The 18087-nt window shown below is 30.9% G+C and overlaps 1 protein-coding gene across 1 annotated transcript in view; it reads left to right on the forward strand.

The window, feature by feature from the left end:
- Window positions 1-4134: 4134 nt before the first annotated feature.
- The window catches only part of LOC126780476 (glutamate receptor 1-like), a 124870-nt gene continuing 110917 nt past the window's right edge, over window positions 4135-18087 (forward strand). The window contains exon 1 of the mRNA XM_050504996.1: window positions 4135-4207. The gene's annotated coding sequence lies outside the window, so the exon portion shown is untranslated. The remainder of the gene's footprint in view (window positions 4208-18087) is intronic.

The raw sequence follows: 18087 nt of genomic DNA on the forward strand, positions 1-18087 counted from the left end.
AAATTTGGTCTCAATATCTTGATTGATTGGTTGTTAATAGATTTTTATGAAACAAACAATATGAATAACAGACTATTTATATTTGGATAAAATAAAGTTTTAACGGTAAATATGTTAGTTCTCAATCTGCTATTTCATTCGTAAGTTTAGAAAAATATGTTCATTTCTCCAACAAAAGAATAAAATTGAAGAGCACAACTTTACGGGGACTCGTTAGGAGAACCGACGCGAGGTATAGCATAAAACAAATACTTGATAGCTAGCAATGTCGACTAAGATCCGATTTCTTTTTATTTTTCTTGACCAAACGGTTATAATCAGATTGTTTTACTGGATGCATTTCCCGACTTTTTATGAATTTTATTATCATCGCTATTAATATTGTTCAATTTCACAATATTTCATCAATTTTAATATATATTGTTTTTGTGTACTGATTTTTGTGTTTTGATTACACTCTTTTACTTGGATTCCTATAAAAGTGAGATAATTATAAATTGAAATAAAGAGATTTTTATTGTCTTTTTTTAATACTATATTAGGTAAAGATGAATGTTATAAAATGCTGACACTAATTGGTTCACTATTGGAACTATAAGTGTAGATAAATATGACATATTGATGTGATATAAGTACTATTAAGAACTAAATTTTTACTTAATTTAAGAGACAAAAATATTAAAACATATATTATCAAATGAATAAAATAACTCATCCATTACCATCCAGTCCATTATCAAGTCATTGTATATTCGCTATCATAAAATCCACAATGCACTTAGCATTTGATAACTAAAAAAAAGCAAATAATATAAAAAAATCTATTTAATTTGTCATGTACATATATTAATGTAGAAATTGTATTCTGTATATTTATTATATTAAAAAAATGTTGTTTAGATATAGCTCATTGTGTCATTGAGTCGAAGAGAGAAGTTAGTTTAGTTCAGAGCTTTCGAATTGTAAAAACAAAAATCGAAAATTAATAGAAATAACGCGTTCGTGAAATATAAGAAAGTGAATTGTAGCACTGACGATGAGAACTATAACGTTTAAATGATACACTCATCAAAATAGTTTATCACCAATCATTATATATAAGTTCATTTTTATGCAACATCACGAGTAGCATTTCAGCGAACTTTACCAAAACATTTAAAATATGTGCCATTATAACCTAATATGTATATAAAGAAATAGAGAAATATGAACGATAACCTTAGATGAATCTATTAGACATTACTCACGCGATATCGACGTAGTCGCAATGTTCATTTCACACAATCAAAGGCTTTAGATAAGTTATAAAGTATCCATTTCGCAATCCGTGGCTAATCCACAATTCAAATATATTTTAATGAATTTTAAAAATGGAATTTCTTTTCTTGTTAAGAACAGAAAATCGCTTGTACTCCACTTTTTCAGGTAGGGAATTAATGAAGACCGATGAGCTTAAGTGCATTGAATAAATCTTACATTTGCGGTGAATCCAAGGCTTTATCTCGTTGATTTGCTCTCAATCGCCTTAACTACTATTTACGTATAAAATTATGTAAAATTACATATTAACTCAATATATTTAGATCTCAAATTATTATATAAAAATTAGTCGTTAAACATGTCACCGTTATTATAAAAACTAAAGTAACATCCTCCAATTGTCTGAGCCTTCTTTCCTCGTGAAGAGAAGGTGCTTTAAAGCATTCCAAGCATAACATGAAAACATGAATTAAGCTCTGGAAAGCCTCCTGGTGCTTTCCCGGGCTCTAGCCACTGGACCTTTTCAGTTTTTTATTACATCTATGTAAGCATAGACGTAAACTTTAAACTTAATAAAACTCACAATCGCAATAAAACTCTTGAAGGCAAAAAATATATTGATAAGTTAAATTTTCTTGTTTATTATTCTTGAATAACATTTTGTAGTTTCAACTTGCTTTAATAATTTCGTATCTCAACACCTTAAGTCAGAAAGCTAAACACAGTAAAGCGATCGAAGATCGGTTCTTTAATCCTTGAGAGCTCAAAGAGAAAATAAAAGATATTTCCATTGCAAATTTTGGCAAGTTTGATTTTGATCGCCACTTTAGGGAGGCCAATGAGGAACAAGATTGGCTAAACTCGTAGTTTGAAGTGAGTGAAATGCAAATTCGTTTGTGTCTTAAAGAGGAAATTAGACAAAGTTACAGCTGCGCTACTTTAATCATAAAACTGATTAAGACTGTGCCTTTTTAAATTAGTTATGTAATAATTCGATCACAATCATTACAATAAGATATCACAGGATTTAAAATATATCAAATTCATTCAATTATTATATTGCCGTATTCTTTTTTACATTAAGTTATTATTTATTGCTAATATATATTAAAACACACTCTATTTTTTGTCTTATAAATGTCTATAAGCATATTAAATCATTTCTAATGCCTGTCACATCGTGATTGTTAATCATATATCAGCTTATCGTTTTGGATTTTGATTCTGGTTAGAATATTGAATGAGTCAATGTTAGGCCATGTTATCATGGGCATAATATATACACAATAAGGTTAGGGCAATTTCGTAGAGACGAGAAAATTTTATATTATGTTATAGCCTGAATTTCGTTAAAGGACATTGTACCCTAAGAATAATATAATATCATCATAGTGTATTCTTTTGAATTTTTTCTTAAAGACTATGATATTATAGTGTACAGGTGCATGTATGTACATATACAGTCGCTATTTCTTTTCATTCACACTAGCTAGACGCTAGATCTTAATCAGGCTTATGTGTAATTTAAACACCACCAGCTTCTAGTCTGCGTTTTTTTTTTTTACAAATCACCTAACATACTATATTAAAGGAACTTTTTATCTACAATCATGTAAACTATCCACTACATCAAGATTATCCAAATTAAAATGCTGGGTACCGTAAAACTATGTTTAAAATACAAATGTTCTCCTAAAGCGATAAATGACTAGTTCTTACAATATATAAAATGTATCGTATAATATATTATTCTGAAAATAACAATTTAATTTTCTTTTAAGAATTCACTAGGCACAATAACTTGTGTATATTATTGTTCTTCTTCACTTCTCCTCCTTCGAGGTTCTATTCAACCATGTACAAAAGAAACTTTATGTTATAATACTCTTGATATTGTGATTCCTTAGCACTTACACAATAACGTCGGATCATTATAAATATTTATCTCTAAATATTATTTTAAGCATCAAACGAAATTTACTTTTTAAATACTATTGACTTGCATTTATGAAAAGTAGTCGTTAAAAGTTAAATCATTAACAAAATTGCTTTCAATGTTAATTATTTTTGTCAAAGCTTATCTAACATTTTATTAGAATTTTATGGGACATTTAATGTAAATGAAAAAGTATAAAGTAATTTATAAATAATATAATAATATATATTCTCATCAAACACTATATTTTTAACAAAAAATAATCCATAAATAATGATTCATAGACTATAAACATATATGATATATATTTACTTATTTGTCATAAATATAAAAAGGGCGAACTAACTTTTACCGATGAAAAGATAATTCGTTTTGGACATTTTATGTGCGTTGTAATTTTTAAAAACGTATTATATTAAATACTTCTAAAAGCGATATCGGAATAAAGGACATATTTTGGAATTGTTACAATTAAATAAATTTTACAGGAATTTTGAAGTGCAGACGATAAATTCTCTAAAATAAAAGTTTTCAATTATAAAAGTTTTGCATCAGGCACATATTACAATTACACTATATAGAGAGTAAAGCTTATTTCAATGTGTGACTCAAGTTGATTAATATTTTTATTATATTAAGTTGACTGTCAGTGTTAAGAATAAACTATAGGAGGCGTTTGTGAGTTTCCAACGAGTGGGAGAGAGGCAGCTGGGTCGCGTCCCCCGCGTCCCATGCTACGGCCGCCCCGCCTAGCCATCAGTCGCCCCTAAGTCACAGGTTCGTACGCAGCATCCGATTTCGAAAGAATTTTCGCACAGAATCTTTCGTAAGCGTGATATGCAAGCTAGTTGAGTATGTGATATAGCGGTTATAAACCTGTACTTTAAAGGATGTCCGTTATAACGTCAAATAAGATGCGGAAAATGTGTATTTTACACACGGTCGGTTTATTATTTTCTCTTCTCGGGGTGTTGTCGGCGCAGTCCTTTCCCGTCGAAAAGATCGCTGTTGGTAAGTTTCTGAACACATGATACTTAATTTTATTTAAATATTTTTTTTATTTTTTTTTTTCTATTTCCTTAATTTATTGTAACGTGGTGTTAATTTATTTTTATTATATATGATTTTAAATTTTTCTAAAAGGTTTTATTTTTTTTAATTATTTCTTAGTGTTTTGTTGCTGTCTCGTTCACACAAAAGGTCTTTGCGGTTGGATAGCGATATCGATTTTCTCTTTCTCTCTCGTCGCATTCGTCTCGCTCTTTCGTGAAATCATGTGGGATAACAGCTATGAGAGCGCGTTTCAAAATATTTTCAATTCTACAGTATTGTTTTTGCGACTGCTGTTTAAAATATTTCGCTTATAAATACAAAGTATTATAAGTTTTCCTTTATTATCGGGCGTTCATTAAAAGATTCAGTTTTATTATTTTTAATTGATTACATTGATATTATATAAACAAATAACTTTTTTTTTTAAATAATACAATTTAAAAAGATAATGTGTTCGACATTACTCATAAATAATATGTCACATTGGTCCAGTAGGATCCTGGGATCCTGTGGTTCTAGGGTCAAGATCTGGGTCGGGCTAATAAAACCTTATTGGGCTTTTTGTCGAAAAACACTCAAAAGCATCCCGGAGTCTTGAAGTTTTTACGTTCAAACTTGGAAAGCCTGTAAATATGTTGGATCCGCGCCTGAACTCTATCAGGTCGTAGCGGATTTGCCGTCTCACCGCTACTATTACGAGAGCGATATTATAGGGTGCACTTGTGATTGCGCATGCACTTGTGCACTATATTAATATGCACTGCGCAGTCGACTAGTGGGTCTTGATATTAACAGCCGTGACTGCAATTGGTCTGAGAACATTTTCATCATTTATTGTACACATTTATTTCACCTTTAACGCGTTTTGGAGAAAGATATAATTAAAAAAGTTTCGGTAATTAAAATAATAATTATTCAAAATGGCATACATTTTTTAAGAGAGGAGGCAAAGTTATTGATCTCTACACGATGAATATTGAGTTGTCAACCATGAAGATGTTCCTAACTTGATTCTTTCGATGATGATTGATAGAAAGCCGTAGCCATCTCGGACGAGGAAGATCGGAAACTTCCACAATTATTAAGAAAAAATATAATTAAAGAAAACCATTAAATAAATTTCGAATAAAGTAATTTAAAAAAAAATATTTGTAATAATATCATATAATATAGTAAATATAATAATAGGAATATAATAAAGTAACGACGTTAGTATCAATGCCGCGCGCAAACAAGGGGGTAGAAAGCGGTGGCGGATTGGACATTAAGTCATATTATGATATGTCATGCCGTTTGCCGTCACGGTGTACGAATCGGTCATACCTGCAAGATGCGGCAATCGATGTTTCACATCAAAAACTTTAAAAACACATTGGATTGTTCTTTAAATATTTCATTAAAAAAAAAAAAAAACAAATAAAATTTTATATATCAATTATTTTTTCAAATCCGCAAATAAAATAAAATGTTGTGTTTGTTACCGATGCTTCAAGGTAGAACTCGGTAGGCTTTGAAACTTATAAGATGACTATTCATGTGCTTGTTATCCAATAAAGTTAATTTTCATTTTGATTTCCTTTGGTACTTTGTCTCTAGCTCTTAATGCATACAGTACATATTGTACATAATATAATACGCTAGTTAACACACTATATACGCTAGCTAATACGCTAACAAATACGCTAGCTCACTTAATTTTTATATCGGCATACAAAACAGTAAAATTATTGATGTAAGACTTAAACTGGACTCGCACTACAATTACGCAAATATGACTAGCCATTTACGATATAACATTCACGTTGTAACTTTTTCCTATTCTAGTTGCACCATCTATGCTTTTGACATTTGATATGATAATGAAATGACATGAAACAAATGTACATCATATTACAATCTACTCTAAAAAGATACAAATAAATTAAAAAAAAAAAAACATAAACTGGGACAAAAATATAATAATTAAAAAAAAATGTACGGTCTGTGACCCCCCGTCAGGAACGAATTTCTTTGCGATTATTTTCCAACTCAAAGTGTGTTTTAAAGTGTAGGTTTTTATTGATTATATTAGTGTATTTTGTCACATCAAAAAAAGGCAGTCCTCCTTTCTTCAACTCTTTCTGATTTTTATATTTTATGCTATTTTTATTATGATTTCAATATCAAAATGTTAAGAAATGATTTATATTTAAAAAAATCAATTTTTTAAAAAAATTGTAATTTATTCAAATTTAAATATAAAATGGCGGTTTATAAGTTATATTTAAATACAACAACTCACTAAGTTTATTTTTTCACTATAAACCGTTATGTAACAATTAATATAAGCAAACATTATTTTCACTCTGTACACAGGTGACGCTGTTAATATTTTTCAATAACTATTGGAATATAAATTTTGTGTTTTAGACATTTATAAAATAAAATCAAATACCCTTTCATTGTATTATTTCATGTATAATCTCTTCGTTCTAAGTTAAGTTAATTAGGGGTGAAATTACCAAAAATCCTTTCTTAATGTGTGCTTTCATCATAAAATGCCTCCACTTCAAAATTTCAAATTTCTAACCCCTGTGGTTTAGGCTCTGTGTTGATGAGTCAGTCAGGATAAGTCATTTAATAAATACATATAATGACTTGTACTGGCTGACTATATATATATATATCCCTATAGAATGTCAAGTGTGATTGTATCTTAATTTGTGCTTATAATAGAAATAAATATTTTTATAATAAAATATAATTGAAAGTAAATTACATTAATTAAGTAATTTTAAATAAGTAAATAAATTATAATCTCTGACGATGAAATTAATATCAATATTATTAAATTGTAACTCGTCGAGTCAAGCTGCCACAGATATTTAACACGTTTCCCAGCACGCTATTTAAATTCCCTTTCTGTAATTTTAAAATCCGTATGCAATATTGGAAATATTTTGTATTAATCATTTAACGTCATTCGATACCAACATTTTTGATTCTATTTACATTTTATTTATCCTTTTATTAAATATTCAGGAATTTTGAAGTATCTTTAATAACTACATATTCAGTTATTTTATTTAAAAACTATTGTTGATCCAATTTAAATTTCCTTTTGTGCTTTTCTTCATTCCATATTTTAAGAATCTTTACACTTACAAAACTACTTTATTAAACAAGATTATTCGTTGTTCGGTCGTCTTGAGCTGTTTACAATAATTCTTCAAAAAAATAGATCCAATCTCTGATACTTTTTCATTTGTATATTTGCTAATCTCAATCTCAAGGTAGAATGCGCTAGCGATCACATGACGTCTTCCGAAGAGACGGAGTGGGTAGTGCTCGGTTTTTTTTGTGGGTATTTTACATACTTCCCGTATGTAAAATACCCACAAAAAAAAACCGAGGGAGGTATAGGAAGTATTTCAGATGGGAGAAACGCGTAAACGAGTATTTTCAGCGAGAAAAAAAGGTTATCTAGCTTTTCAAGGCTAGGAATTTTATTATTGTCGCCAAGTTATTTTCACAAAAAGACGCGTATATATATTCTTTGATAGTATCTACAAATTTATGCGTAAAAACAAATGCAAGTTCTATTCCGTCACTCTACTTACCCGATGAGATGGAAGATCTGACATGACCAGAAAGAGTTCACAGACATGCCAGACCTACGGCTTTACATGCTTTTCGAGGTGTAGCAGTTCAATTCTGCTAAGAATATCTCGACGAAAAAAACCTGAAAAAACTAGATTTGACACAAGTACAGAAAATGATATGGGCCTCAAAACATGCCTCAGTTTTTCATGCGAATGAGTACACGGGTAGAAACCAGTACTATATTATAATATGTAATTATATAATGTATCATCACGTACATACGTCGTGAAAGCTTAAAATGTACAAATACGTAGCTTTATCGAAAGTAAATGCAAATGTTCCTTTCATAGTTTTTTCAAATTCATGCAAAAATTCTTATATGTAATTTAACAATAACAATACGGTTAATTTTAATAACGCTCCTTCACCTCCAGCAATAATTTCGATTAAGGCATATTCGGGTGTATAGTTCGTTGAGACCTTTTTAAAATATTATTAAGCACCGCTCTGTACGTGAAATCAATGACGTTGTTTTAAGTCCATCTACTTTTAATACGGCTATCCATAAAATAAAAATAGCAATGTAAAACGTTGTTCTGATTTCATTTTTAAGAAATGATATTCTTATTTTTATTTTTTATAATATAGGTAGGTGGACGGACGGGCATGCATTGGCGATGTAAGAAATATTAACCATTTCTTATATCATCAATGTCTCACCAACCTTCGGAAATAGGATGTTATAGCCCTTGATCCGGTAGTTACACTAGCTCAATCGCTCTTAAAACCGGAACACAACAATATTTATTGCTTTTTGGCAGTAAAACATCTGATAAATGGGTGGTACCTACCTAGATGGGCTTGCCTGCCCTGGTACCTTAGTTCGCAAGGTTGGTGGTGCATTAGCAATGTATTGCATGCACTGTGATATTAATATTTCTTACAGTGGCGATTTATATGGGAGATGGTGACTATTTACTACCGGGTGATCTATTTTTCCGCACGCCTACCTATTTTATATGAAAAAGTAATTTTTAAAGAGTAAGCAAAATATCGATCTTAGAAAAAACTATTGATATAGAAACAAAAGCTTATGAAGGTTTTTGTAAGACTGCTAAAAAAACACGTTTTGTCAATGCACGACAGTATTCAGCTAAACTGAATGAGACCATACTCGTTGGACTCAATAGTAGCCATTGAAAACTACTACAATGGATCTATTCACATTTTTTCAACCAAATAACAAAGTATATTTGAAAAGATATAAATCGAATTGATAATTAGAAGTTAGTTAAAATTAATTATCTTTCTAGATTTATAATAAACATGCTGATTTCGTTAGTTACAAAGAAGTGACGTAATATAATGGTCAAAATGAAGTCTGCATTGTAATGTCATACAGAATAACTAGAAGAATAAATTTTATCTAAGCTTGCATGTACGGGTTTTGTACAAGTTATATTATTTAATATTGATTTAAATGTATAAGTTAACGTTATTTTTTTAATTATAAGACAAAGTTGATCAGTCGAAAACTAAACATATAAGAATAGTACATATTTGCCAAACTTCTCTTAAGAAAAGTATTAAGCTCTAAATTTTTAAAATAATCAATAAAAATGCAATAATACAATAAAAAATGGCAAGTCAATGTTTGACAAAAATATTGGCAAACTAAAATTTAGAGAGTTATCTGTTGCATTATTGTGATCCTAATAATTAATAGTCATTTAAGCACTAAAGAATTTCCAATTTTTACTGCTTAAATCCGCATGACCAATATTTCGAAGCAATCACACCTATAAAACGTATTATATACGTATAACAGTTTTTAAATCCTTCAGCAAGCCGTGAAAAGAAACGCATTTTTTATTATTTTGTAAACAGTAATTGACGTCATGTTGACCCAAAAAATTACGTGCTCACTAAAGAACAACATTATACAATATTGTAAAATGAGATAAGCATCACAATGTCAATTAAGTGTGATAATTCATAACGGTAAATGAAAATACACCAACCGTGTTATTTACACTACAATACACTGCATCGATCGGTGCTCGCGTAATAAATGAACACTTATGAAGTATATGACGTAATAAATTGTCTGACCACAGATTAAAATTATCACTAAAGACTTTTATCCCATCAATGTCAAAAATATTTACAATATTTAATTTTCGTGTTTAAAGGTATATTTTTTATTCAATTAAGTCTTAACGAGCACTTTAAAACCTTTAATAAAGTATATTGCTACAGTTTTAACGTAAAAGCCTAATGAGTTAAAGATATAATCTCAAGTGCCAAATGACAATCCAATAGCTAAATTTATTTTATTAATATTCTGATACTCAAGAGAAATTAAACAGATGTGCGAAGAGATGTTCCGTTGTGTTTGTGATCCGGTTTGAATAGCCAGTGAGCCAGTGCAACTACGGGCACATCTTGGGAACTGAACATCTCAGTTCCCAAGATTGTTAGCGCATTGGCAATATAAGTAGTCTTACGGCGCTAATGTATATAGGCGATGGTAACCACTTACCATCAAATGGCACACTTGCCAAGGGGCCTGCGTATAATAAATAAAATAAAAAACAACTATATTTTTCACACACCGTTTAGGAAGAGGGTATCGTATAATAAAATGTTGCTGTGTGCATAGTAACATTTTTTTTTTGAAATTGGTAAATAAAAACAATAAAAAAATTAAATGTAGCTCGGTAATATCTCCTGAGAAGTCAACACGAGCTATCGATGAGAATTATTAATTTAATATTAAAATCAATAGCGCTTTCATGAAACACTATGAACTCAGAAAGAGATAATAACTGACCCTTGAAGGTTGTACAATAAGCTTGAGCGAAATTTGATTTCTATCGAAGTTCTCAATCAATTAAAAGCGAACGAATAAAGGCTAATTGACCTCAAAATGTTTCGTGGTCATTATTAGACGCTAGTTCTGATAAATACGACGAATGGCTTAACATGTTCTCGAATCCTTTATGATCTGGCGAACAATGGTACATATGGCTATTAAATCTATTCAACCAATAGAGGCTTAATAACACTTTGTTTTATATATTTACTGTTATAAGCACACCATTTCTAAAATTTTCACAGGTTTCATCGGAATCCCACTATATTTTCAATTGAATATATATATGTTTTTGTTTGAGTTTTTTTATTTGTTATTTAAAAAAAATTGCTAAAATGTATTATAATTTATTAAAAGAACGAATACGTAAATCTACACTTGATGAATACAAGCATTAAGATGGTACGGTAAATGGAATTTGTCTAGATGTAGTTGAATATATATCGCTCCAGTATGAATGAAATTCTGCGACAAGTGTATTTAAAATTCCGCATTGGTTTAACTTTGTAAAATAAGCTCCAAACGATTTTCTCAAGAGACCAGGAACTCTTTTGGTAAAAATGGTACAATTACAGAATGTTACTTTTATATGACCAACGAGTATAAGAATATTTGTCTCGGAAAAGATCAAACCTAACCGACACTCGAGTTTTGATGCAACTTTAATGGACTGCCGAAATATTATTTGATTTTGAAAAAAATCTCTACATAACAGAAATTAATACGACAACATGTTAACATAATAGGAAAACACTTAGCGAAATTAATTATTGAGTATCAGATGTTTGACGTATTATAATAATGATTGGTTTAAATTGATGTTGAAGTTACACTCGTGATTACGCTATATAAAGCAAGTATTTACTTAAAACAGCAATAAATTAAATATTAAAATTATAAATTGTATGAGTTTTGAAAAAAAAGATTTAGTTGGTTAATTTTAATTCAATTTATTCTCTAAGGTAATATTAAAAAACAAACGAATCGTCCCAGACATTTGTTATCGTCTTATTTTCTAAGAATTCAATTACTTTTTCTCTTAATTTATCTACACATACCCGTCCTCTTACGACACTTTTTTCGCAAAGGTTGTCTGAGATTTCTCAGCGATTTCGCTGTTAGCAATGAGACTATCTTTCCGCCCCTTTTAATTTCAAACATCTATCAGCCTGCTTAGGGGGTAAGACTCGTAACGTTGCCGACTCGTATGTCGTGAAGGGAAACGGCATGCCGTTCTCTTATGCCATCATGCCCCGTCTCCGCTCAATTACATACTTTTGTGTGCGCAGCGCTTTTATTGTATTCTTGAGTTGCCATATGTTATATCAATGTTTATATTCATATTTAATTATAGACTCTTTCAATAACTATCAATTTTCGATATATTATATCAGCGACGTGTGACGTGACGTCCAAATTTTTATTCTTGTTCTCTTAAACCATTTATCCTCTCTATGTTGCGCAATAAAGTATAAATAACATGAAAATGATTTGAATAAACCACATATGTTGGATACAAAAATATTTATATATTGCTATCTTCGACTTCCCTTATTTGAGCTAGCAAATTTCTACATGAATATCAATTTATTTTGCGAAGCCATTTATGTGTGTATGTGGATTGCTTAGAAATACGTACTATCAGCTCCTCTATTTAAGACTCTAGCATCAATGTAGTCAGTAATTCCATCAATTTCAAACTGATCAATCTTGACTAATCTCATGCCACATGGTCCGTCTTACGGTCGCTTAATTGTCAACTTAGATTTTGTGTTATTTATTATCATCTCCAAATCTCATGTTATTCATCAAATCAAATCTGTTTGTTCAACGTAAATCGATTTTAGGTATGTTAATATATTTTCACGATAACCTCTACATATGTATAAATTACTTTGTGATATTCTCATTTGATGTTTAATATTTTATGCATCATAGAGTTTCAGTAATTTCCGACTTTCCATAGAATTACATACGTTTCCAAATTAATGTATTATGAAATATTATCCAGAATTAAATAAATAATCAAGAGATTATCAGCGGACATACTGCTCTCATAATATATTTATTTAACCGGTGATAAAGCTTGGGCTTCAGAAGCTGGTATTCGATAAAAACATAATCGTAAATATTAAACAGAAAAGCGGGGATGTCCATTGTTGAGCGCTTGGCAGTTGTATTGTTTTGCTAAGTGTGAACGAAATCAACTTTATGCCTTTATGGCATGCGATAAATCCGGATGATATCGGCATAATGGTTGTTATTGATATCTATTTTGTTCCGTTATCCAAGTGTATATCAGGCGTTCTCATTATATTATCTTTCTTTGTACCAATTATTTTTATTTATTTTTTATAATTGCTAAGATAATCGTGTGGCTAGAAATTGGGAATCTTAATAGATTGTGTGCTCAGATCAAGCCTCACATTTTTTGTTCTTAAGTTGTATTTATAATTCATCTCGTGGTCAGCTGAGAAAGAAAAAAAACAGTACTCATTAGATTTTCGTCACGTTGCATAAAATTTAATACATCTTTGCAGATAAGACTACTTGTCTATACAAGAATTATAAAAATATAATATCCAGCTCACTTTTAGGGGACATCGTTGACGTGACGACGACAAGTTGACGTATCTAAGTGTCATAAGAGCCAACTAAGCTTTTCATTTTTACTAAGCGTTGTTAAGTACAACACATAAGTATCAAAACTACTACTATCTAATAGCAAAAGCAGGTATTAAACAGGCAGTTGACATGATGTCAGCACCATTTTTTAAAATTTTTAAACACAAAAAATGGGATATGATAAGACAAAATATAATTATAATGATAAGCAACTTCGTTTTAAATAATATTGATTATACTGCTGTAACAATATACTTAGTTGGTTGACATTTGCTCAATTTAGTATTTGATTACTCCCCATAAGTAAGTAATAATAAATATAATTATAATAATAAGCAACTTCGTTTTAAATAATATTGATTATACTGCTGTAACAATATACTTAGTTGGTTGACATTTGCTCAATTTAGTATTTGATTACTCCCCATAAGTGGTATTGATTGGCATTCTAGCTATTATATTTGGAAGTTATGCGTAATTAATCAAATGATTATTATTCGATATGATTGTCGTTTGTAGCTAGTTCGGTCAAGATAATCAACATTTCTCTATTCAGTGGCTGAGTGTGACAGTGATTGGATATTAGCTCTCGTCCTTGATATGGCTTTAATCGATCCATTTAATATATTGCTGTTGTTTATATAAACAATCGAAATACAGATAAGTTCCTAGATATTAGCGATGTAGAGATAATCTTATTTATATTAGCAGCAGCCTATAAATATCCCACTACTGGACAAAGATCCCCCTCTTTTCTTGAGAAAAAGGCTTGGAGCTTGTTTCACTGCGCTGCTTCAATAAGGGCTTGAGGATACAGATGATATCAGCAGAATTGATTTTATTCGACGCCTGCAGGTTTCCTCTCGATTCTTCATTTTCCACGTCAAGATGAGTTACAAACACTACTTAAGTACCTTGCGTCACCAATTATACATACCATCTGTCTAGAAAACGAAGGGTTTGTAAGCCGGAATAAATTTTCATACATTTCTTATATGCCGAAATAAAGGCCGATGAGGAGCAACGTCAACAACAATTCATGAGAATATTTTCCTTAAAATATGTCTAAATGCTTGCTACTTTAAGTTTCTTGCCTCTAGGGCGTTCTTTATATTTTGTAGGCATCTTATTCGCCTTACCTCTGTAAACTTAATCCAAGAACAAATGTAATAAAAACAATACCTTCCATTGTCAGACTTTGAATTTTATTTAACTCCGAAGGAATAATGCAAACGAACATATGTATTTGTATTGTATTATAAGAATTAAATAAAACATTTATATAAGATTTAAAATGATAGGAATTAGTTGCTCTAAAATCAACCTGTATCGAAGTGTTTTGTACTTTTTGTGACTAAAGAACCCGAATGAGCGATGCAATTGCGCAGTTTAAAAACTATCGAGTGCTTTTTGTTTTCTATATAAATATTTCGCTTTGAAATCCAGCTAGGCGAAACAATGTCGTTTATTGGTATAAAAATAAACTATTACAATGTGTTATCGGAGCAAAGCTACGAAGTAGTGAAAAGGTTTTTCGTTAAATTTATTCCAATGTAAAAAGTAATACTTCTGTTTTAATTTAATTTGAGATATACAAAGCTAAAAATACTTAAGGATTTATTGTTTTTTACTTCATTTATTCCAAACATCATATTTGAGCTTGAAATGAGATCATTATATTATATCTTTATTATTCCACCGTATCGATAAAGTTGCATCAGTCCTCATGAGATGAATGTTGCGGGTAGCTATGTTGTATGAAATATACATACCATTTCACCGCTTCTACAGTCGTCGTTTTAAAATTGTTTATTTTCAACTTTTTCTCTGTATTTAAATAATGTAATTACCTTTATAATGTAATTAATTTTAGTGATAAGGTTACCTATCATTTAGTTAATAAAGTTCGCTTTAAATTGTTTAATTTTAACCTCATTTAGTTTTAAAGGGTTGTATTTTTTTTCTAAAACTCGCCACTACTTTAACCATGGGCAACTCTATGTAGCATGTTCATGTGTAAGTTATACAAATAAATATTTGTCGTAGTAAATGGAAAAACTAAACCTAATATAAGGAGGCATTACAATTCACTATAGCCATTCTTCCTTAATTACTAACATATTAACAATCACTAAAATCAAATATACCAACGTTTATATGGTTTATGAATATTTGTTACTTCTTTACGATTTATCATATCTCATAATTAACATATTTTGACAATTTTATCCCGTTTAACTTTATTTTTTATTATAACGCGGGCGATTCGCTAATATCAAATATTAGTAATAAAATAGATTTATTAAAATCAATATAAAATACTCGAAAACATCAAGAGATGTGCTCACAACGAGAGGACTCTATTGTAAAACAGTGTTCACTGATACATTAGCTCCGACACATATCAATCAATCAATCAATCAACAGCCAATCGTTGTCCACTGCTGAACATAGGCCTCTCCCAAGATGCGCCAAAGCTCCCTGTCCTACGCCTTCCGCATCCAGTTAGTGCCCGCCACCTTCTTAAGGTCGTCGGTCCACCTGGCTGGAGGGCACCCTAAGTTGCGCTTGCCGATTCGCGGTCTCCACTCCACTCCACTCCACTCGTCTGCTCCAACGGCCATCGGTCCTACGACATACGTGACCAGCCCACTGCCACTTCAGCCTGCTAATTTTGCAAGCTATGTCGGTGACTCCGGTTCATTTCCGGATAATCTCATTTCTGATCTTATCCTTCAAAGATACTCCGAGCATAGCTCGCTCCATAGCACGCTGAGCATATAATCAACATATATCAGGAAAACAATATTAAAGACAGGAGTCGTAGCGGATAATATCGATACTCGCTTGTTATTTCACTCCATCTTTGTGCCGTTTGCAGTTTAAACATTTTAACCTTGAAATAATAGCACAAAAACACTTAGAAAACATATAACAACCGGTATTATTCCCTCTACCGGTGACATGAGCGCTTACTTCTACGTCCTGAATTGGAATTTCGATTACACAGAAAAATGTTGCTAGCATTCTTGACGCCATTGTAAATGGTCGAGGTTTGTACAGTAGCTATTTATAATTTTGATTTGTATATTAGTTTTGTATTAATTAATTATTCCGTGAATGACTATTATTTTACGTTCTACTTTTATTTGTTTTTATAGTAGTATTAGACCTATATTTGAAGGCAATAAAAAAACTCGAAAATAGCATCGAAGGAAATTCCGTTCGAAATTCGGCTTTTGATCCCAAGGTCTGAGAATCGACTAAAATATAGAGTCGTCACATATTCTAATCTTAACTTAAAACATTTTTAGGGATGTAAATTGGAATTGTATTAACATCCTGTATCCATAAATCGTTACGAATGAGCCAATATAATCTTGTTAAGTGAGATAGAAAAATAAAAAATCACTATACATATTCGGTGCACAAGTATGAATATAAAAAAAAAAATGATTAAAATATTCAAATTGTCAATCTTGAGAAATAAAATTTGATTTTTTTTTTAACGATACAACGATTTAATAGTCGTAACCACGTATTCGATTTTTAAATGGCTTGGAGTATTTTTTATTAAATAAAAGGATATATTTGTTTCACTAAATGTACGACGAAAGTGTTCATGTTGATCTGCGATTAGCAATATTTCAGATAAGCAAATAAGGCGGTGAAAAAGTGTTGCCTTAGGTAAAAAATACTTTTGCGGATATTTTGTTAAATTTATTTTTATTAATAAAATATCTCCTCTCAATTTGTGAAACTCAAAAAATTAAACCTATACGCTAATTACTATTAAGATCCGTTGACCGTAGCTTCTACGGTCGTCGAAATTCATAAAAATATTTTTAATCAATGATTGATATCTCGCGTATTTAGTAAGTTACTTAATAACTTAAGCACTGCTGATCCACCCAATAATTATTGTAAGAGTAAAATCGGGCATACTTTTGTACTGGTTTTCAAATAAAACAATGTAGTTGACTAAAACATGTCCTTCAATTAGTCTCGAAGTAAATTTAATTTATTACTAAATATAACAATAATAATATTAATAATGTCCTCCAGACCGATTTCGGCCACGGTGGCCAATCTCGAGAGATATTAGCCAACTACGCAGGAGATATTATAGTGCACAAGTGTGTACGCAAACACAGGTGCACTTTCTCTGCATGCACTCTCCTTAACTCTCATAATCCGATGGGACGATAATCCGACACGACCGGAAAGAGTTCAGGCACAGGACCAACGGCCTTATGTGCTTTCCAAGGGAGTGTAAATACTTCCAACTTCCAGTCTCCAGGCTGCTACTGAGAATTTTCTGACAGAAAAACCCAATAAATCTTTATTGGCCCGACCTGGGAATTGAACCCAGGAACCTCCGGGTATGCAGCCTTATATCAAGCCACTAGACCAACGAAGCAGTCACTACTACTACTACTAACAACTAACTACTAAATATACATGAAGTAGCTAATGCATATACCCCTCGTACACGTAAAACGGCTATAAAGCTTATCGACTTATTGAAAGTTTACCTACAACACAACATGTGCTGTAAGTAAAATTAAGTTCGCTCAAGTAATAATAATATAATATATTCGCCACCCGACTTAATTTCGTGACTAGTCTTATTTATATTTAATCAATTGTAGCTTCAATAGCTCAATGATACAAAGGTGATAACAATGTTAAAGTAACCTCCGGATTTAAAAATTCTCTACTTACTATTAACACAAGTTGTCCGTTTAACTATGAG

Source organism: Nymphalis io, chromosome Z (assembly GCF_905147045.1).
Source record: "Nymphalis io chromosome Z, ilAglIoxx1.1, whole genome shotgun sequence".
Classification (NCBI taxonomy): domain Eukaryota; kingdom Metazoa; phylum Arthropoda; class Insecta; order Lepidoptera; family Nymphalidae; genus Nymphalis; species Nymphalis io.